We start from the raw sequence: 23,592 nt of genomic DNA on the forward strand, positions 1-23,592 counted from the left end.
AGCACAGGACAATTCCAGAGCGTCAGGAGTTCCTGAGTTTGCAGGATCTCTTCAGCTATATATGTCACATTGAAATGTGTTTCACTCCACATCCCAAATACATGCGTAACTACAGTCAAGTTGGCACAAGTGAATAATGGTGCCTCAGGTGATATCTTCCAGATGGTCCATGAAACCATTTCTTTCACTTCTTTTACATCTTTCTTTTAAATGTGGTTCTGTTACTGTAACAGTGAGTTACAGTTTGATGTGATGGTGGGCCAATTGACTGATCTGGCCCTTTGCTTTTTGCAAAATCAAACCAGTCAGCTTATCAACATTTTGTGGGAAATTTTCCTGTCCGTAGGCCTCTTGATTTTGTGTATCTCCATAAGATCACCTCTCAGTCTCTGACAAGTCAGAGTGTCTCACCAGAGCTATGTAAGTTAGAGATTGTTAAAGATTTAATAAACAAGTACAGTAGCTGGAAAAAAGTCCTATCCCACTATTATGTTGGCTCTCCACAGTGACTGATTCCAAGATATTAATTATGTTCCGTAATTTGTCTATTCACTCCAAGGAATGTCCTATTGTAGACAACCTCTCCTTTCAACTCAAGTCATGGCAACATCATGGTAAATCTTTTCTGCACTCTTTTCAGATTAATAACATCCTTTCACCTAGAGAGTGAATAAAATTTGAACACAATACTCCAAATGTAACCTCACCAGTGCCTTCTACAATCGCACCATGTGTTACCAACTTCATATATAATGTTCTGACTGATAAAGGCCAGCATCCCAAAAGATTTCTTCACCACCCTGTCTTCCAGTGTCTCCATGTACTTGAACTCTAAGGTCCCCCTGTCCCACAACACCCTCCAGGGCCCTGTCGGACACTGTGAAAGTCCTATCTTGGTTTAACTTTTCAAAGATTCACACCTTGCACTTCCCTGAATAGAACTCCGTTTGTCATTTTTAAGTCCACTTATTCACCTAAACAAAATCCCACTGTAATTTTGATAACCTGCTTCGCTCTTCACTTTACTACTTACTTTTTGGTGAGCTGCAATCGGTGTGAGAGGTCATTCATTGGTGATCTAGCATAAAGTCTGAAAAGAGTTCAGGTGCTTTTGGGATATTTTGGGGGCTGCATTCATAGGGACTGTCAGGCACTCGGGAGCAACATTTAAGTGGAGCCGCCATTGTGTGAGTGGACAGTGTTAGTGCTGTTCCTTCAGCTCAACAGGCATCCTTGAAATCAAGCTTGGGGAAGCACAGGTGGATGTTCTAAGTTCTAAGTTTTTTTTTAATGTTAGTACATGCCTGTTATACTGAGAATAGGTCCAGAGTTACTGATATGTTCCTTGTATGAGATTTGGGAACTTTTGAAGACCTCCGGTCTCTTTGATAACTACATTTTCACAAAGTGCACCAAGGTGTAGCCCCTGAAGGGCCGTGTCGAGGAAATGGAGCTGCAGCTGGATGACCTTCAGCTCACATGGGAAAATGAGGAGGTGATAGATAGGAGCTACAGTGAGGTAGTCACCTCTAAGTTAAAGGAGGCAGGTACCTGAGTGACTACCAGGAGAGAGAAGGGGAAAAGGGAAAAGTACCCCTGTGGCTGTTCCCCTCAATAGTAAGTATATTGTTTTGGATACTGTTTGGGGGAGAGCCTGTCAGAGGACAGACACAGTCACCTGATCTCCAGCACAGAGTCTGTATCAGTGGCTCAGAAGGGAAGGGTAGGGAAAGGAGTGCAGTAGTGACAGGGGATTCCATAATTAGAGGAGCAGACAGCAGACGCTGCTAAGTAGAAAGAAGAAAAGCAGGACCTTCAGGGTAGTAATCTCCGGAGTTCTGCCTATGCCCTGCGCTGGTGACGGTAAGAATAGGATGATTTGACAGATGAATGTGTAGCTGAAGAATTGGTGCAGAGAGCAGAATTTCAAATTTCTGGATCACTGAGATCTCTTCTGGGGAAGTATGGCCTGCATGAAAAGGATGGCTTGCACTGAACCTGAGGGGGGCCAATATCCTGTGGTCAGGTTTGCTAGAGCTTTTGGAGAGAGTTTATATTAATTTGTCAGGTGGATGGTAAATTGTGTGAAAGGACTGAGGGTGGGGCAGTTGGTATACTACTAGGTCCAGTCTGTAGTGAGACTGTGAGAAAGGACAGGCTGATGATAGGCAAAATGGCAGTCAGTGGTTTGAGTTAAAGTGGAACAGGGGGCCAAAATCAAAAAGGGTGATTTTGGACTGAAGGTGTTATATCACAATGCAGCTGTGACTAGAGACCTAGAACGGTTAGGACCCAAGTGCTGGAGGATCTCGGGTTGGAATCAAGACACAATGTGCAAATGAAATGAAAGCAGAAACTAAACTAGATGATCAATGATAATCCAAGTCGCGCTGACAATTGTACACTGAGCCTCCATTCACATACTCCACAAATATTGAAATTTGGTGCCAAAACATGGCTGCCAATTAGCGGGACAGTCCTGAATCCTTAATGGGCTCATGACAGCTATCCACATTCTGGAGAATTAGAGTGTCTAAATCCCAGAAGCTGGCGTGGTTGGGTGCATGTCCTAACAGGACCCTCTTCCCAATAGCTGACACTTGACAGCCCGGGCTGCTCAAAAAGATGGTGATGGTAGTCATGGATAAGAGCTGGATGCAAGATGTCCTTTTCAGAAACCCAGCACCATTCCTTGGGTACAAATCCTTCCTAATCCACGAGGAACTACTGAACACCCCGAACAGTTTGTTAATCCAAAATTCTTCTTGTGGTGAAGACCTGTTCCCTATCAACACACCTCGGTGGCCGTGGGACTGATGGTGGTGGGACTAAAGGACTGGTGTCAATGGATCTTAATGTGGAGATGTGGAGAGTGGGACTGATCTTGAGGGTCTTGGGGAGCTGCAAGTTGGAAGCCACTGGGTTGACTTTCTTGAGAACCTTGAAGGGTCCAATGAATTTGGGCACTGACTTTCTAGACTCCAGCCAGAGAGGCAAGTCCTGAGTAGACAGCCAGAACTGTTCCCCAAACTGCAAAGTGGGTCCCTGTGTTCTCCTTCGGTTCGCCTTGATATCAGACATCCAAGTGGAAGCCAACAAAATCTCCCTTGTCTTAGTTCATTTCCCCTTGCAGTGTTGGACGAGATCAACAGCCTCATGAACCCCAGCCTCGGCCTCCTGCTCAGGGAAGAGTGGTGGATAATACCCGAATTGGCATTCAAATGGGGACGTCCCATGTGCTGAATGCTCTAAAGTGGAATGGGTGACCTCTGCCCACATCGTCAGGTCTTTCTGAGGGATCATTCCAAATCTTGGTTCAGCCACTCCATCTGGCCATTGGACTGCAGGAAAGGCTCACTGTTACCCCAATCAGCTTACAGAATGCCCTCCAGAACCATGATGTGAATTGTGGACAGTGATCTGACAGAATATCCACTGTGTATTCTGAAGAGCTGGAGCAGGACAATTTTGGCTGTCTGTGGCACAGATGGTAGCTTATACAAGGCAATGAGTTTGCAGGCCTTTGAAAAATGATCGACAATTACCGCAATGACGGTCTTCTCCTTGGGAGGCGGGAGACCCGTGACAACATCCATCGTGATGTGTGCCCATGATCTGACTGGAATGGGCAGAGGGTGAAGGAGCCCTTGAGGTTGGGTGTGGGGCTCCTTGTTCCGGGCACACAACTTATATGCCTGCATCTTCTTTTGATGAACTCAAGTTTCCCGACAATCCCTGGGTGAGTGGTCATTCCCAATGAGTGTCCTCGTTGAAGTACCTGACAGAACTTGGGACTAACAGGTGGCCTGGAGAACCATTCTCAGGAATCTCTCCTTGCATCTGGACAATGCGATCAAACATGTCAACCAACGAGACAAGGCATCTGGTTTCTGGATTGTGGACCCTGGTCGACAGGTCAGGATGAAATTGAAGTGGTTGAAGAAAAGACCACCTGACCTGTCTGGAATTCAGTCTCTTGGCCCCCTCAAGCCAGTGACTTCATTCCTCCAGAGGCAACTTGACGGTGAGCAGTTCTCTGTTACCTGTGTCATACCGATACCGATGGTGGCTATCTCCAGCGGAGGACAATTTTATTTTATTTTATTTTATTTTATGTTATTAATTTTCATTTAATTCCATTTAATTTTAATTAAGTTTATTTAAATTTATTGTCTGAAGGTTCTTATTGAGTCAACAGTGCTCTCACTTCAATGTCTGAGGCGTCCACTTCCATGAGGAAGGGAAGGTCCGGGTTAGGTGAATCCAAAATGGGAGCTGTCATGAACCGGTGTTTGAGCTCTGCAAAAGCAGCCTTCGCTTCAGTGGTCCAAACAAAAGGGCCCATGGATTTTTTAGTCAGACCTGTCAGTGGAGCTGCCACTGAGCTGAAGTTCCTAATGAACTTTCAGTAAAAGTTGGCAAACCCCAGGAACTGTTGGACTGGTTTCACATTGGATGGTTGTGATCAGTCTCTGATCCAAAGTTGTCCTTTGAGGACAACTCCTGAGGCTCCTTTGGTGAGTGGGGTGATTGAACAGACCTCGGAGTCTCCTTCATAGGTTTATTAGACTCTTTTGTTAAAACAGTGACTTTACAAATGGTCCTTGCACCCCCAGACTCGGCTCCAAGGGTCTGCGTTTAGGAGTCTTTACTTTAGGTTGGACCTCGTGGCAGGATCCTTTTGGCTTAGCTGCAAGGTTCCAGACACCTTGGTTTGCTGAGATCCCACAGTAAAAGCAGCCACCTGAGCGACTCTGGCTTCCACCTTGTGAGAGTTGCCACATGGCGACCTGGATCTCCAGGCTCTGTCTGGAAATCCTCTCGCTCTGGCTAGACTCAGCACATGAGAGACTCTGATTCTCACTGGGTCCGGGTTAGGCTCAATCGTACTGTGATGGGAGACTGATGGTTACGACTCAAATGCTGGAGTATCTGAGGCTGGAATCCAGACACGATGTGACACTGAAATGAGAACAGAATACTTATCTGAACATGAGATGACAATCCAAGTAGAGCTGAGAATCCCTGGAAGCTAACGCGGTTGGGTGTGTATTGTAACACACAAAGTATATGGAATAAGATAAATTATCTTTTCCTGTAGTTTGAAACTGGCAGATGTGACCTTGTGGGCATTGCTGAGTCAAGGCAGCAAGAAGATCATAGTTGGGAGTTTAATACGCAAGGATACACATTGTATCTAAAGGACTGGCAGGTAGGTAGAGGGGGATGGAGTAGCTCCATTTGTATAAAATTAAATCAAATTCGGAGAAGTGAGTGACTTGGATCAGAAGATGTAGAATCCTTGTGGGTAGATTTAAGAAACTGAAAGAGTAAAAACACCCTGCTGCAAGTTCTACACAGGCCTCTGAGCAGTGGCCAGAATGCGGGCTACAAATTACATTGGGAGATAGAAGACAATGTTACGATAGTCAAGGAGATTTCAGTATACCGGTACATTGGGAAAATGAGGTTGGTGCTGGATCCCGACTGAAAGTTCCTAGAATCTTTACAAGCTGGCTTTTTAGAGCAGCTTGTGGTTGAGCCACCTGGGGAAAGATTATTCTGGATTGGCTGTTGTATAAAGAACTAGATCTGATTCAGGAGCTAAAGGTAAAGGAACCTTTAGGAGACACAATCATAATATGATAGACTTCATCCTGCAATTTGAGAGGGAGAAGCTAAAGTCAGATGTATTAGTATTACAGTGGAGTAAAGGGAGTTGCAGAGGCAGGAGAGAGGAATTGGCCAAAGATGATTGGAAGGGTACATGATCAGGGATGATTGCAATGCAACATTAGCTAGAGTTTCTGCGAGCAATTCAGAAGTCACAGGATAGATATATCTGAAAAAGAAAGTATTCTAAAGGCAGGATGACACAACCATGGGTCATAAGAGAAGTCAAAGCCAACATAAAAGCAACAGATAGGGCATATAATAGATCTAAAATCAATGGGAAGTTAGAGGATTAGGAAGCATTTAAAAACCAACAGAAGAGATGAAATATTGAGGTAAGCTAGCTAATAGCATCAAAGACAACAGAAAAAGGATATTTTCAGATGTGAGGAGTAAAAGAGAGGCGAGAGTAGTTTCTAGACCACTGGAAAATGACACTGGAGAGGTAGTAACAGGGAACAAGGAACTGGTGGATGAACTGAGTAAGTATGTTCCCTCAGTCATCACTGTGAAAGCCACTAGCAGTATGCTGGAGGTTCGAGAATGTGGGGGGCAGAAATGAGAACAGCTGCTATTACTGGGGAGAAGGTGCTTGGGAAGCTGAAAGGTCTGAAGTTGGAAAAGTCACCTGGACAAGATGGACTTCTCCTGAGGGTCCTGAAAGAGGTAGCTGAAGAGAATGTGAAGGCACTATTAAAGATCTTTCAAGAATCACTGCATTCTGGCACGTTCTAGAGTACTGGGAAATTATAAATCTCATTCCACTCAGTAAACAGCTCGCTGTCGTGTTGATGGGATTTTGGTGGTGGCGAGATATTCATTAGTCTCACAACCAGGGAAGAAACTGTTACCCAGTCTGGCAGTCGTAGTCTGGAAACTTCTGTACCTCCTTCCGGATGATAGTGAGTCAAAGAAATTGTGACTGGATGGTAGGGAACCTCAACAATGCTTTGGGCCCTGTATCTGCAACACTCCCAGTAAATGTCAGAAATCTGGGGGGAGGGAGACACTGATGAGCCTCTCGGCAGTTTCACTTGGAGGCTCATGATAAAACAGGCTGAAGACAACATGGTTTCCTGCGGGGGAAATCTTTGAGGAAATAACAGTCAGGATAGACAAAGGTGAATCAATGGTTGTTGTTTAATTCAATTTGTAGTAGGCCTTTGACAAGTTGCTGCACATGAGGCTGCTTTACAAGAACCCATGATATCACAGGAAAAATACCAGAATGGATTGAAGATGGTGCTGACTGGCAGGAGGTAAAGAGTGGGAATAAAGGGAGCCTTTTCCGTTTGGCTACCGGTGACTCATGGTCTTCTGCAGGGGGCAGATAGTGTTGAGGAAGAAGGGATTCTACAAAGGACTTCGGCAGATATGGAGAATCGGCAGAGAAATAGCATATAGAATATAATGGAAGGAAGTTTACGGGCATGCACTTCAGTGGAAAAGAAAAAAAAATAGACTATTTCCTCAACAGGGAGAAAGTTCAAAACACAGTGGTGCAAAAGCACTTGTGAGTCCATGTACACGATTCTCTGAAGGTGAACTTCCAGGTGGGTAAAAAAGGCAAGTGTAGTATTAACATTCATCTTGAGAGACCAAGGATTTAATACTGAGCCTTTATAAGGCATTGGAGTATTATGATTAATTTTTGACCCCCTTTCTGAGAATAATGTGCTGACATTGGAGAGAGTCTGGATGAAGTTCAGGAGAATAATTCTGGGAATGAAAGGGTTAATGTCTGAGGAGCATTTGATGACCCTGAGCCTGTACTCACTGGTGTTTAGAAGATTAAAGGGGGATCTTACTGAAACCTATCAACAACAGATTTCCTGGTGGTGGCTGATGGAGTAGCAGCAATTTCCTGTTGCTCCAACTCTAATCATCTTAATATTTCCAACCTGTCTTGAAACTTTTTAAATGTGATACTTTTTCATTATGGCTGCATCAAGGGGTGGCAGACATACTAAAAAGGCTGATCCCCCTGATTCTTTGGATTCTATTATGGACTTGCTGCAAAGTCATACACGAGAAGCATCTGAGAAGTTTCAACAATTCAGCTCTGAGTTTAAACAAATAGATGGTAAATTGGATTCTATTCAGCAAACACTTAATGAACACAATAAATATATAAAAATAATGAAGCAATGTTGTCATCTCTGGAAATGGAAGTGGATGAACTGCAAAAGCTTTGTGAAAAGAAATTGAAGTCCAATGAAAAGTTGAGACAAAAGATTATCAACACAGAAAATAGAAGTAGAAGGAACAACCTATGGGTTCTGGGTCTCAAAGAATTAATTGAAGGTAATCTTCCTATGGAATTCTTTGCAAACTTTCTGCAAGAATTATTTCTGGAAATTCCGGTATCTTTGCCCATGATTGATCTAGTTCATAGGTCCCCCATGTGTAGATCTCCTAACAGAGATAGACCAAGATCTGTAATAATTTGTTTTCATGAATTTAAAACAAAGGATCTGTTAATACGTGAATCTCGACAAAGAGGCATGATTGATTATCATGGCAGCAAGATTAAAATTGTTGAAGATTACCCGCCTGAGGTTATGCAGGAGTGTGCTAAATTCAAATAAGTTATGTCCAAGTTTTTTAATAAGGGTTTTAAACCCTCCCTTCACTATCCCAGCTCGTCTCAGAATCACACTTAAAAATGGTTCTTTCGAATGGTTTTGTTTGATTGCTGAAGCACAAAGGTTTTTAATATCCGAAGGCTGGCTGCTTAGTTTGTCCTCACATGAAAACACAAGATTAAATGAGAAGCCTTTAACTTGCAAATCCCATCAAAGGGGCATGATTTGTTATAGGGTGGAATATTAAGATTCTCGAAGACTATTGGCTTGAGGTTATGCAGGAGTGTGCTAAGTTTAAACAAGCTTTGTTGGAATTTTTCATCAAGGGTTAACCCGTCCCTTGACTACCTAGTTTGACTGAGAATCTCATTAAAGATGGGCCCTTCAAATGGTTTCATTTGAATGCTGTAGCATAAAGATTTTGTTCTAAATTTAAGAGCTAACTGCTCAGTCTGTTTTTTCATGAAGATATAAGATTAAATGTTTAATGGCTTTCTGTATGAATAATGTTACTTTACTTTATTGTCACCAAAGAATTGATACTAAAGCGTACAATCAGCACAACGATATTTAATTCTATGCTTCATGCTCCCTGAAGTACCAATCAAAGTAAGTATAATAAAATAATTTAAATTGTAAATCATAATTAGAAAATAGAAAAGGGAAAGTAAGGTAGTGCAAGTCAGGTCTGGATATTTGGAAGGTATGGCCCAGATCCGGGTCAGAATCCATTGAGCAGGCAGTTGGAAAGAAGCTGTTCCCAAATCTGGCTGTACGAATCTTCAAGTTCCTGAACTCTGTCCTAGAGGGAAGAGGGACAAAAAGTGTGTTAGCTGGGTGGGTTGTATCCTTGATTATCCTGGCAGCACTGCTCCGACAGCGTGTGGTGTAAATTGTGTCCAAGGATGGAAGATTGGTTTGCTATCTTTTCCTTTTGGTAAGCCTTTGTAACTAATTTCCTTTGTATTTTTTAATACTGTATTTTTGATATATGAGAATTGAATTTCTTGTTTGGATATTGGTTAGTCCAGGTTGGAATATAAAGAAGCTGAAACTAACTGGAGCGATCACCAGGATTTTTTGGGGGGTTGTCTGTAGTTGTAGGTGTTGGTCAGTTTTCTTTCTTTGGGAGGTGAGCGAGGGGATAGTTCTCTTTTCTCAGAAGTTTTTGTCAAATTTTTTTAGCTAACTTATTGCTTGGCTACTATTTCTCAAGGTTTATGGATTGGTTTTAATTTACATTTTAACGCTTCCTTTAAAATATTCTAAAAATGGACCAAACTATTAATCTACTCAGTTTTAATATGAAAGGGTTAAATCACCCTGTCAAATGTAATAAGATTTTTGCTTATATTAGGAAATTTAAGGTCATTATTATTTTGTTTACAAGAAACTCACATACGCAAATGTGATAAGCTATGTTTTTTTAGCCGTTGGAATGGACTTGTTTTTCATTCACCTTCTCAGGCCAAATCTAGTGGAGTTTTGATTCTGATACATAATACACTTTCCTTTGTCCAACACAAAGTAGTGTCTGATACTACTGGACGTTTTCTTATAGTTTCAGGGAAACTGGATAATAATTTAATAGTATTTGCCAATGTGTATGTCCCCAATGTAGATGATCTAGTATTCTTTGAGTTTTTTTTAATCATTTCCACCAGATCTGGGTCTTAATTCTTTAATGATATGAGGAGATTTTAACGATGGCTAGACTCAATTTTGGACCGATCATCTTTTAAACCAGCGTCTTTTAATAAATCAGCTTTGTTTATTCAATATTTTATTGAAATGTGATATTGTTGATGATTGGCATTTCCTACATCCTTTAGATAGAGGGTCCTCATTTTTTCCCCACGTTCATCATACATATTCCAGGATTGATAATCAAATGATTTCATCAGTTCATTCCTGAGGCTATAAAGAGATTGTTGTTTCAGATCATGCTCCTCTATTTCTGTCTTTTAATCTCACCAGTCTTCCGCAAACAAACAGAATTTGGTGCTTTAATGCAACTTTGTTACCTGATAAGAAATTTTAAAAATTTTTAGAGAGGCATATTATTTTATTTTTTTTTTGAAGGGAATAAAGAGGAAGAGACTTCTAATCTTATTGTTTGGGATACTTTCAGGGCCTATATTAGAGGACAAATTATTTCTTAAACTGTGAGTGTTAAGAATAAAGCTGATAAAGAAAGAATTGAATTAGCCTATCAATTGAAACAATTAGATCAAAAACATGCTATAGCTCCAGATACTTTTTTATATAAAAGTCGTGTTGAAGTTAAAACTAAATATGATCTTCCGTTAACATATCCAGCTGAAACTCAGCTTCTTAAAAATAAAACTCCATTTTTCATACACAGAGATAAATCAGGCAAAATCTTGGCCAAAAAATTAAAAACTACTGTGGTTCAATGACAAATTAAAGAAATTTGCAAAACTAATTTTGATAGGACAACTGATCACTCTGAAATAAATGATACTTTTACAGATTTCTGTTCTAAACTTTATAGTTCTGATTCCCCTAAAGATAATACTGTAATAAATAATTTTCTAGATCAATTAAACATTCCTGCACTTTCTGCAGATAATTGTAAACAGATGGATCAACCCATTTCTCATGAGAAAATTGCCAAGGCACTTGGGGAAGGCTCCAGATCCAGATGGATTTTCTGGAGAATTTTATAAGGCTTTTTCTTCATTAATTATACTTAAGTTACACTTAGTCTTTTTGGATTCTTTCAAATCAGGTAGCTTGCCTCAATCTTTCTATGAAGCCTCTATTTCACTTACTCTAAAGAAGAACAAGGACCCAACTGAATGCTCTTCATATAGGCCAATTTCATTACTCAATGTTGATACTAAAATCCTTTCCAAAGTTCTGACTCGTAGGATTGAAAATATTCTACCTTCTATTATTTCTAATGATCAGACTGGATTTATTAAAAACCAACATTCCCATTTTAATATACGCCATGTATTAAATGTTGTTTACTCTCTCTCCCAGGGGATATCAGAATGTGTGATATCCTTAGATGCTGAGAAGGCCTTTGATCACGTTGAATGGAATTATTTATTTGAAACCTTAGAAAAATTTAATTTTGGGCCAGCTTTTATTTAATGGATTAAATTACTTTATCTATCTCCTTCTGACCGGGTTGTTATTAATTTTTAAATTCCAAACCATTTAAACTTCATCGCAGAACTAGACAAGGCTGTCTGTTGAGACCTTTGCTCTTTGATCTAGCTTTAGAACCCCTTGCCATTCCTTTTTGAGAATCTAGTGATATCTGTGGTATTTTACGGAGTGGTATTACTCACAAAATTTGACTTTTCTCTGATGATATGTTACTGTTTATCTCTAATGTTGAGACCTCGTTACCTTGTGTACTTCCTTTACTCTCCCGTTTTAGCCAGTTTTCAGACAATAAATTGAAACTACATAAGTGTGAGTTACTTCCTTTAAATAAATTGATATCGGTTAAAACAAATCTCCCTTTTAAAGTTGTAAAGAATCTATTTACTTATCTGGGTGTAACAGTTACTAAGAATTACAAACACCTGTTTAAAGAAAACTTTCTTACTTTATTGAATTATGTAAAAATTAGTCACTTCTTTCAATATCATTGATTGGACAAATCAATTCTATAAAACTGAACAGTCTATCTAAATTTGTCTTTTTCAGACTTTACCCGTTTTTATTCCTGAAAACTTTTTTTTACCGTTGATTCTGTTTTATCCTCTTATATATGGAAAAATAAACGTCCTTGTTGAAATAAAGTTAATCTTCAAAAATCTAAAAAGTCTTGAGGTTTAGCCTTACCTAATTTTAGGTTTTATTGCTGGGCATTAATATACAATATCTTACATTTCGGCTATATTATATTAATCGTGTAGATTGGTCAGTGTGGGTTTCTTTAGAAGCTAACTCTGTTAATAAATTTTCTATTAATTCTCTTCTTGGATACTCACTTCCATTATCTGTAAATAAACTAACTGATAATTTAATAGTTAAACATACTCTGAGGATCTGGATACAATTTAGAAAAAAACTTTTGCTTATTGAGATTTTCCCTTTTAAATCCCATTTATTCTAATTTTTTTAAACCCTCTGTGACTGAATAAGTTTTTAAGGAATGGGACAGGTTGGGTATTAAATGTTTTTGGGATATGTTTTTTGGAAGAAACCTTTTTTTTCATTTGAACAATTGTCAGCTAAATATAGCTTACCCAAAATTCACTTAGTTAGATATTTACAAAACATAGACTTTTAAAGATCACAACTACATACATTCCCTATAATCTAGGATAAGAACTTACTAGACATAAGTTTTAGTTTGACATCTTTTCATCATGGTTCAATATCTAATTTTATGGAATGTTGCTGGAGATGAGGAATGTTCCTTCAGACAACATTTAGAATCTCTGGGAACAAGGTTTACAGATAGCAATATCTGAGGAAACTTGGAATGAAATTCTTAAACTGGTTAATGCTTCATCGCTATGTGCTTGTCATTCCCTCATACAATTTAAGGTGGTACATAGAGCTCATATGACTAAGGATAAGCTATCTCGTTTTTATTCATATAAATCTCCCTACTGTGACAGATGTAATAATGGAGAAGTTTAATTAATTCATATGTTTTGGATTTGTCCAAATCTTGAAAAATATTGGAAGGAAGTTTTTCAAACTTTTCCCTTACTCTTTAAAGTCAATTTTAAGCCCAATCCTCTGACGGCCCTTTTTGGTATTGTTGCAGGACAAGATATTAAGCTGAAGACATCTGATTTACATATTTTGGCCCTTAGCTCTCTTATAGCTAGGAGGACGCTTCTGTTTATATGGAAAGATGGTTTTCCTCCTACTCATGCTCAATCTTTATGTGACGTTATGTCATGTTTAGATTTAGAGAAGATCCGTTGTTCAATTTTTGAATCTCGTGTAGACTTTGAAACATTGTGAGGACCTTTTATGAATTATTTTCAAAAACTTCAATTCATTGTTTAAACTCTTGGCTATTATTAATTTTTTGTTATATGAGAAGATATTTTACCTTCTTTTCTCCCTAATGAACAGCTTCGGTCTTGGTAGGGGTAAGATACTTTTTTTTTTGGAATAAATCAGTATAGCTTAATATAACTATCGATTAACTTATATGAATACGAGGTAATGTGTGTCTTATTATGAACAGATATAATGTAATTGGTGGTTTTTAAAATCTTTTTTGACCTTCTGCTTACACTTTCTTGTACTCTGTATTCTTCTATTTAGAAACTAATAAATATAATTGAAAGAATGGGCTTCCAACAGAAGTGTTGGTTTGGCATAATCTGAACTGTGACTGGTTTGAGTTTGCAGGATGTCATGGTGGAATGGAATGGGAGGATGTAAGAGACTATGAGGAGTGGAAGGAAGTGCAGACAGGCAGCATAAGTGGAAATAAATGAGAAAATGATCACAATGATCGAATTGAAGGAAGGTGATAGACTGGGAGATTAAAGTAATGTTTAATTTTAAGCCATGGAGTATAGTAAATGCCTTGAGTCCAAAGCACTGACAAGCAATCTAAACAACATCATAGGAGATTCACGTATGGCAAAGGTTCTGTGTGATGGAGCACTGTTGGTGGTTTGCTGAAGATTTGCAGCGAAGGGACAAAGCAATGAATGTACCAAATATTGGCAGAAGAGGTAAAAATGGTGTTGAAGAGGTGATAACGGGAATATCATTTAGAGAAAACTTAGAGGAACTAAAGAAAAATATTAAAGGAAGATTGAATTGATTTTATTATTTACATGCTTCACATACATGAGGAATAAATATCTTTAAGTTACGTCTCTGTCTAAATGTGCAATGTGCAATTTATAGTCATTTATAATAAATAATATGTACAACAATATAGTGCAGAAGTACAGTTGTGTCAGCATGAATTAATCAGTTTATGGTCTGGGGCAAGAAGCCATTCTGGATCCTGGCTTTTATGCTGCAGGACTGCTTCCCGGACGGTAGTAGCTGGAACAGTTTGTGGCTGGGGTGGGTCGGGTCCCCAGTGATCCTTCTGGCCTTTTTTACACACCTGTTTGTAAAAGTCCTGAATAGTGGGAAGTTCACATGTACAGAGGCGCTGGGCTGTCCACACCACTCTCTGCAGAGTCCTACGATTGAGAGAAGTACAGTTCCCATACCAGGCAGTGATGCAGCCAGTCAGGATGCTCTCCCTTGCTCCCCTGTAGAACATTTTTAGTATATAGGGCCCATACCAAACTAATTCAACTGTCTGAGGTGAAAGAGGCACTGTTGTATTTGTCAAGTACCCTGTGACCGGGTTACCGAACCAGTAGAAATGGAATACGCATTGGAGTGTTTAGTTCAGAGTTCTTTTACACCTGTGCGAGAACACTACAAGCATAATGTGTTGTATGTGGAAGCAGTGAGGACAGAACAAATGAGAGAAAAGTTAGAGGGAAATGATTCACATGCAAATGAAAGACAAAGTCAGTCAAATAATTCAACATTAGTAATAAATACAGCTGATTATTTTCATTAATGGGAAATGTTATTAATTGTTCTGAGAAGCAAAACCTAAATTGGAAAAGATAAAAATGATAGTGAAGGCAGCAGTGAGGTTTTTGAATATGAGAGCTATTATGGAAGCAAGTGCAGGGAGAATTGAGTTGGAATGATCCATGTCTTGAGGTTTATTTACAAGGTAACTAATACCCATCCTGTCAATTCTTCAGTGGAATTCTGGAAAGTTAATAGCTCATGGACAGGAATTTAAGAGTTATGTGAGGAATTTTGCTGAGCAACTCTGTGATAGGTGTGCAAGAAACATGGTTTAACCCAGCACTCATGATCGTCAATATGTATTGTGTTGTATGGTGTGGCTGATCATGGTATCATGACCATGATTGTCCTCGCCAAATTTTCCTACAGAAGTGGTTTGCTATTGCCTTCTTCTGGGCAGTCTTTTTTACAAGGCAGGTGACCCCAGCCATTATTAATACTCAGAGATTGTCTGTCTGGCATGAGTGGACGCATAACCAAGACTTGTGACCTGCACCAGCTGCTCATCTGACCATCCACCACCTGCTCCCATGGCTTCATGTGACCCTGATCATTAGCTACCCAGGTGCTACACTTTACCCAGGGCTGACCTGCAGGCTAGCAGAGGTAAGGAGCGCCTTACACCTACTTTGGTAGAGACATATCTCCACTCCATAACTCATCTCTCGATTTTGTAATTAATGGTTCAGATAGTGTAAGAAAAGATGGAGTTAATGGGGATTGGGGGTACAACTTTTGATAATATAGAGATCTAAAGAAAGGAGAAGAACCAGAATACATGGTTACTGAAGTACGGGCAAATGAAGGTACAATTGAAATCAATTATGTCTATATTCCTTGTAAAAAAAAATAATTAGAAATAGGGTTACTGGAGCAAATTAGTACCCAGGGAAATACAGTATGGTGTGGGGATTTTAATGCACACAGCACATTGTGGGGAGAGCATGATGACAGTGATGGAGCAGTGAGAGAAGAACGTATGGAAAAGGAAAATCTGGAATGTCGAAATGATGGAAGAGGGACAAGAGTAAATTTGAATGCAGATTCTGAATCAGCAATTGATATAACATTAGTTCCATCACCTTTAGCAAGAAGGTGTTGATGGGAGGTTTTGAAAGAAACAACAATAGGCAGTGATCATCACCCTGTATTACGTCGAATAGGAATAGAAACAGTTTGATGGGTTAACATTACATCATCAAGATAGGACTGCTGAGACTTTCCAAGGCAGAGGAAGTGAAATATGCTTTATGATCAAATCCTTGTAGTGCACAAATGTTGTGATGCTGTTTCACTCCCGCTCACCAGACCTGGAATATCTTGTGATCAAGGGTCATCCATTTTCTCTGCCACGAGAGATATCACTGATTATCTTGGTGATGGTGTACATTCCACTTCAGGCCAGTGTAAAGCAGACTCTGTATGATCTGAGCGATGTAAGAACAGGCATGAAACAGCACATCCCGATGTCTTCCCCGCAGGAGGCCCGAGAGGGGTTTGGAAGAGCTTCCCAGCTGGACGGATACAAGGCTACCAACCCAGTGCAATGGACAAACGACAACAAGTATACAGTGCATCTGTGGCAAAATGTGTAAGAATCAGAGAGGCTTGAAAATCCACTGGTCAAGGATGAAGTGTAATGAGCAACAGAGAGCACCACAATGCACAGATTCCCAATCTGGGGAGACAGAGGAGGGGCAGGGTCAGGAAGCACCCCACAGTACCCAGAGCCTCCGCATGGTGCAAGCTGTTCATCCTAACATCACATCTCAGACCGTGTGGATCAGATGGCCCAAAGCCTGCCAGACAGCAGAGTGGCAAAGATTTGATGAGGACGTAGATCTAGTGTTGGAAACCGTGGCCAAAGGTGGTGTGGAGAGGAGATTGCAGATAATGACAACAGTGATCATAACTGCGGCAGCAGAAAGATTTGGTACCGAGGAAGAGAAGCGGACTAAACAGTCAAATGTTAAAAACAACAGAGCCACCAAAATCAACAACATCTGGAAAGAACTCAGGGCGCTAAAGCAACAACATAAACTGGCAAACCATGAGGAAAGGGCACCACTGGAAGAACTGTGTGTGATGCTGAGGAAAAAGCTCTTAACTCTGAGAAGAGCGGAGCAACATCAGAGACGCAGGACAGAAAGAGCACAGAAAAGATCTGCGTTTATCAGTAACCCATTTCAGTTCACCAAACAGCTGCTGTGTCAGAAGAGAAGAGGAAAGCTGTCCTGCACAAAGGAACAGATAGACCACCATCTTCGAAGCACCTTCAGTAACCCAGACAGAGAGTTGAACTGGGGGACTGTGATGCCCTCATCGCCCCCACAGAACCAACAGAGGCTTTCAACCTTCAAGAGCCTCTCTTCAAGGAGGTTCAGCAAGTAGTCAAGAAAGCCAGAGCTGGCTCAGTTCCTGGTCCGAGTGGCACCACTACAACATCTACAAATGCTGCCCCAGGCCTCTCTGGCGGCTGCTGAGAATCCTCAAGGTCATCTGGAAGAGAGGCAAAGTGCCCAAGCAATGGAAGTATGAAAACGGAGTGTGGATTCCAAAAGAAGAGAACTCTGAGAACATCAGCCAGTTTAGGATAATATCCTTGCCGAGTGTTGAAGGGAAGATCTTCTTCAGCGTGGTGGCAAAGCGCCTGACGGAGCGCTTCCTGAGGAACAATTACATCTCCGTTCAGAAGGGTGGCGTTCCAAGGGTACCAGGCTGCTTGGAGCACACTGGAGTCATCACACAGCTCCTGAGAGAGGCCAGAGAGAATAAGGGTGACTTAGTGGTTTTGTGGTTGGATTTGGCCAGTGCCTATGGATCAATCCCCCACAAGGCTGTTGAAGACACGCTGAAGGAATATTCCTGAAGGAATCAGAGGCCTCCTTATGGACTACAACAAGTTCCACCTAAGAGTCAACATGGCCAATAACATCAGACTGGTGTGGGCCGGAGACTGGTATCTTCACAGGCTGCACCATCTCACTCATCCTTTTTGCCCTGGCAATGAAAATGTGGGTAAAATGTGCAGAGCCAGAGTGTCAAGGCCTGAAATCAAGATGTGGGATCCGCGAACCACCAACATGAGCCTTCATGGGTGATCTGACTATCATTACGGAGTCGGTGACTGGTGCTAGGTGAATTCTTAAGGGGCTGGAAAGTTTCATGAGGTGGGCAAGGATGTTCTTTAAGCTTGCAAAGTCAGGTTCTGTAATGCTGAAGAAGGGGAGAGTACAGGAGAAATCTTGTTTCTCTATTGAGGACATTCCAATTCCTACCATCACAGAGAACCCTGTAAAAAGTCTTGGGAAGATGTTTGATGCAACACTCAGAGATAAGGCGGCAATAAGAAACACCTGTGGGGAGTTTGAACAATGGTTGCAAGAGGTTGACAGGACTGGCCTTCCAGGGCGGTTTGAGGCATGGATTTACCAGCACGGTATACTACCAAGAATCAATCCTCTGGCCACTGCTTCTCTGAGTTTCCAATTTCCACTGCTGCTGAATTAGAGAGGGTAGTCAGCCGGTTCCTGCGAAGATGGCTGGGTTACCAAGGAACATCAGCAGTATCATTGCTCTGTATGGGAATAACTGCAAACTGAGGCTCCCCCTGAAATCCATCGAGGAGGAGTTCAAGGTTTTGCAAGCAAGAGGGGTGCTGCAGTTCTGGGAATCTTCAGGGGAAAGAGTGACATGAACTGGTGCAGAATGAAGTAAGGGCAGCTGTGGAGGAGGAGAGGACCAGCAGAGCAGTGGCAATGATACAGCAAGGAGCCTGGACCAAATGGGAGCAGGTGATCGAGCGAAAGATAGACAGTAGACAATAGGTGCAGAAGTAGACCATTCGGCCCCTTGAGTCTGCACCGCCATTCTGAGATCATGGCTGATCATTCACTATCAATACCCAGTCCCTGCCTTGTCCCCATATCCCTTGATTCCCCTATCCATCAGATATCTAACTAGCTCCTTCTTGAAAGCATCCAGAGAATTGGCCTCCACCATCTTCCGAGGCAGTGCTTTCCACACCTCCACAACTCTCTGGGAGAAGAAGTTCTTCCTCAACTCTGTTTTAAATAACTGACCTCTTATTCTCAATCCATGCCCTCTGGGACTGGACTCTCCCAACATCTGGAACATATTTCCTGCCTCAATCCTAACAAATCCTTTAATTATCTTAAACGTTTCAATCAGATCCCCTCTCAATCTCCTCAATTCCAGTGTGTACAAGCCCAATCTCTCCAATCTCTCTGCGTAAGACAGCCCTGCCATCCCAGGAATCAACCTAGTTAATCTACGCTGCACTTCCTCAATTGCCAGAATGTCCTTCCTCAAACCTGGAGACCAAAACTGTACACAATATTCCACGTGTGGTCTCACCAGGGCCCTGTACAAATGCAAAAGGACATCCTTGCTCTTGTACTCAATTCCCCTTGTAATAAAGGCCAACATTCCATTTGCCCTCTTCACTGCCTGTTGCACTTGCTCATTCACCTTCATTGACTGATGAACTAGGACTCCTAGGTCTCTTTACATTTCTCCCTTACCTAACTCTACACCGTTCAGACACTACTCTGCCCTCTTGTTCCTGCTTCCAAAGTGGATAACTTCACATTTATTCACATTGAATGACATCTGCCAATTATCTGCCCACTCACCCAGCCTATCCAAGTCTCCCTGTATTCTCCTAACGTCCTCTTCGCATGTCACACTGCCACCCAGTTTAGTATCATCAGCAAACTTGCTGATATAGTTTTCAATGCCCTCGTCTAAATCGTTGACATAAATCGTAAAGAGCTGTGGTCCCAATACAGAGCCCTGTGGTACCCCACTAGTCACCTCCAGCCAGTCCGAGAAACACCCATTCACTGCTACCCTTTGCTTTCTATCTGCCAACCAGTTTTCTATCCATGTTGAAACCCTGCCCCCAATGCCATGAGCTCTGATTTTACTCACCAATCTCCTATGTGGCACCTTATCGAATGCCTTCTGAAAATCTAGGTACACAACATCCACTGGCTTACCCTCGTCTAACATCCCTGTTACACCCTCAAAAAACTCCAACAGATTAGTCAAACATGATTTGCCCTTGGTAAATCCATGCTGGCTCGGCCTAATTCTATTACTGCCATCAAGATGTGCCACTATTTCGTCCTTAATAATGGACTCGAGCATCTTCCCCACGACTGACGTTAGGCTAACAGGGCGATAGTTCTGTTTTCTCCTTCCCTCCCTTCTTGAAAAGTGGGATAACATTAGCCACTCTCCAATCCTCAGGAACTGATCCTGAATCTAAGGAACATTGGAAAATGATTACCAATGCATCCACAATTTCCTGAGCCACCTCTTTTAGAACCCTCGGATGCAGACCATCTGGACCCGGGGATTTATTAGCCTTCAGTCCTACCAGTCTACTCATCACAGTTTCTTTCCTAATGTCAATCTGTCTCAATTCCTCTGATATCTTATGACCCTGGCCCATCCATACATCTGGGAGATTGCTTGTGTCCTCCCTGGTGAAGACAGATCTAAAGTACGCATTAAATTCTGTTGCCATTTCCCTGTTTCCCATAACAATTTCTCCCAATTCATTCTTCAAGGGGCCAACATTGTTCTTAACTATCTTCTTTCTCTTCACATAGCTAAAAAAGCATTTGCTATCCCCTTTTATATTCCTGGCTAGACTTTTTTCTCTCCGTATTGCTTTTTTAGTCAAGATCTGCTGTTCCTTAAAACTTTCCCAATCATCTGTATTCCCACTCATCTTAGCCCTGTCATACTTCTTTTTCTTTAATGCTATGCAATCTCTGACTTCCTTTGTCAACCACTGTGGCCCCTTCCCCCTCTTTGAATCCTTCCTTCTCATTGGAATGAACTGCTTTTCCATCTTTTGTATTATCCCCAAGAATATCTGCCACTGCTGATCCACTGTCTTTCCTGCCAGGGCATCCGCCCATTTAACTTTGGCCAGCTCTTCCCTCATGGCTCCGTAGTCTCCTTTATTTAATTGCAACACTGACACCTCTGATCTGCCCTTATCCCTCTCAAATTGTAGATAAAAACTTATCATGTTATGATCACTACTTCCTAATGGCTCCTTTACTTCAAGATCACTTATCAATTCCTGTTCATTACACATCACCAAGTCCAAAATAGCCTCGTTCCTTGTTGGCTCAAGCACAAGCTGTTCCAAAAATACATCCCTTAGACACTCCACAAACTCCCTATCCTGGGGTCCAGCACCTACCTGATTCTCCCAATTCACCTGCATGTGGAAATCTCCCATAACGACTGCATTACCTTTAGCACATGCCAATGTTAACTCCCTAATCAACTTGTACCCAATATCCACGCTACTGTTTGGGGGCCTGTACACAACACCTATTAGGGTCTTTTTACCCTTACTGTTCCTCAGCTCAATCCACACAGACTCTACTTCCCCTGTTCCCAAGTCACCTCTTGCTAAGGACTGAATCTCATTCCTTACCAACAGGGCCACCCCACCCCCTCTTCCCATATTTCTGTCTTTACAATAGCACGTATACCCTGGTACACTCAATTCCCAGGCCTGATCCCCTTGCAGCCATGTCTCCGTTATCCCAACAATATCGTAGTTCCCCATTTTCATCTGAGCTTCAAGCTCATCTGTCTTATTTCTGACACTATGCGCATTCAAGTATAGAATTCTTAGCCCATTCCTCCTCTCTTTGCTTAAAACACTGTCTATTGTACCTAACCCAGCTCCTTGAACTTCCATCGGGCTAATTGCACCTTGTATTTTGATGACCTTCTCAAGATCACCCAAACCTTCTACACATTTAACCCCATGCCCCTTCTGACCAACCCTCTGTACATGTAACTCTTCCAACACATGTTCTGTCTCACCTTTCTCCTTTACACAATTAATATTTGGGAAACGTGTATTCCCCACCTCTCCCTTATCCTTCATCATATCATCTTCTCTCATAATCTGGATCCCTGCCCCCTGCACATCTAGTTTAAACCCCCCCGAGCAGCACTGGCAAACATTCCTGCAAGAATGTTAGTACCCCTCCAGTTCAGATGTAGACCGTCCCTTTGAAACAGATCCCAATGTCCCTAGAACAAAGACCAATTATCCAAAAACCTGAACCCTTCCTTCCTGCACCATGCTCTCAGCCTCGTATTAATGTGCATAATCACCCTATTCTTCGCCTCACTCGCACGTGGCACAGGTAGCAATCCCGAGATTGTCACCCTGGAGGTCCTGCCTTTCAGCTTCCCTCCTAACTCCCTGAACTCTCTAAGCAGGACCCCCTCACTCACCTTACCTACATCGTTGGTCCCTACATGGACCACTACATCTGGGTTCATGCCCTCGTTCTCAAGAATAGCCTGCACCTGATCTGAGATGTCCCGGACCCTGGCACCATGGAGGCAACATACCATCCGAGACTCCCGATCTGCCCCACAAAATCTCCTATCTGCCCCCTGACTATAGAATCCCCTAAAACTATCACTCTCTTCTCTTCCATCCTCCCCTTTCTAGTTGAGGATTCAACCTCTGTGCCAGGAGATCACGTGAACGATCTCTGGAAGGTAGATCCACACCGCATCAGGTTCCTTATCCAGGTTGTTTATGATGTCCCTCCTAGCCCATCAAACCTGCATTGCTGTGGGAACGACCAGCTTGCCCCCTCTGTGAGAAGACCGGTACGCTAGAACATATTCTGAGCTGCTGCCCCAGAGCTCTTGCCGATGGCCATTATCAAAGGCGACATGACCAGGTCCTCCGGACAATTGCTGAGACAATCTGCAGCACCCTTAACATCTGCCGGAAAACAAGTTGGTCAAGAATACTATCTGCTTTGTCAAAGAGGGGGAAACAAACAGAACACCAGAGACTACATTGCGGCCCGTCATTGTGTCGTGGTCGAAATCATCGAAACACGTTCTAATGCTTGAGCTTACCGTGCCAAGGGAAGAACACATGGAGAAGGCCTACAAATTGAAAAAAGCCAAATATGAAGATCTGAGGAATAACTACCAAAGAAGAGGCTGGAGAGCAAAGTGTTGGCCCGTGGAGGTTGTGTGTCGTGGCTTTGCAGGCCAGTCACTCTGCAAAGTATACACTGCACTTGGAATCATGGGAGAGAGAAGAAGAAGAGCCGTTTCTACCACCAGAGATACAGCAGAGAAAGTTTCAAGACGGCTCTGGATAAAGAGGGCAGATCCATGGGTTGCTGCTAGGGGTCTGATCAACCCCAGTCGGGTCGCCTGGATGAGGATGTATGATGTTGAAAGACCCGAAACACCTGACGACCACGGGTAACATCACTGACGATGTGCCCTAGCTTAGCATCATGCAGATGTTTGTATAAGAATCAACAATCACATGTAGTACCAGAGGACCAATGTTATACCACCAACAGGTGCTTACCGTGCTATCCCACGTCCACATGTTGGAAAGTCTGACCACCTGGATGTACTTCCACTCCCTGAGTATAGGCCTGTGAACCTCCGCCATCTGATATCTGAATGAAAAATGAACACTACCTCACTACTGATTTATTTCTCCATTTGCACTACTTACTTAAACTATTTAATGAATAAAGATATACATCTCCTGTAATTCAGATTTTTCTCTCTTATTATGTATTGCATTGTACAGCTGCTGCAGAGACAACGGAGTTCATGATATGTGCCGGTGATATTAAGTCTGATTCTGATAGATCAGGAAATTATGCCAGAATGCCAGCTGTTTGAAAAGGCTGATTGGGGAAAGTTT

General features: G+C 41.9%; 1 pseudogene; it reads left to right on the forward strand.

Annotated features, from left to right (window-relative positions):
• The first annotated feature begins 6,876 nt into the window (after positions 1–6,876).
• On the forward strand, positions 6,877–23,136 carry LOC132381713 (uncharacterized; annotated as a pseudogene).
• Positions 23,137–23,592: the final 456 nt, after the last annotated feature.

This window comes from Hypanus sabinus, chromosome 26 (genome assembly GCF_030144855.1).
Source record: "Hypanus sabinus isolate sHypSab1 chromosome 26, sHypSab1.hap1, whole genome shotgun sequence".
Taxonomy (NCBI): Eukaryota; Metazoa; Chordata; class Chondrichthyes; order Myliobatiformes; family Dasyatidae; genus Hypanus; species Hypanus sabinus.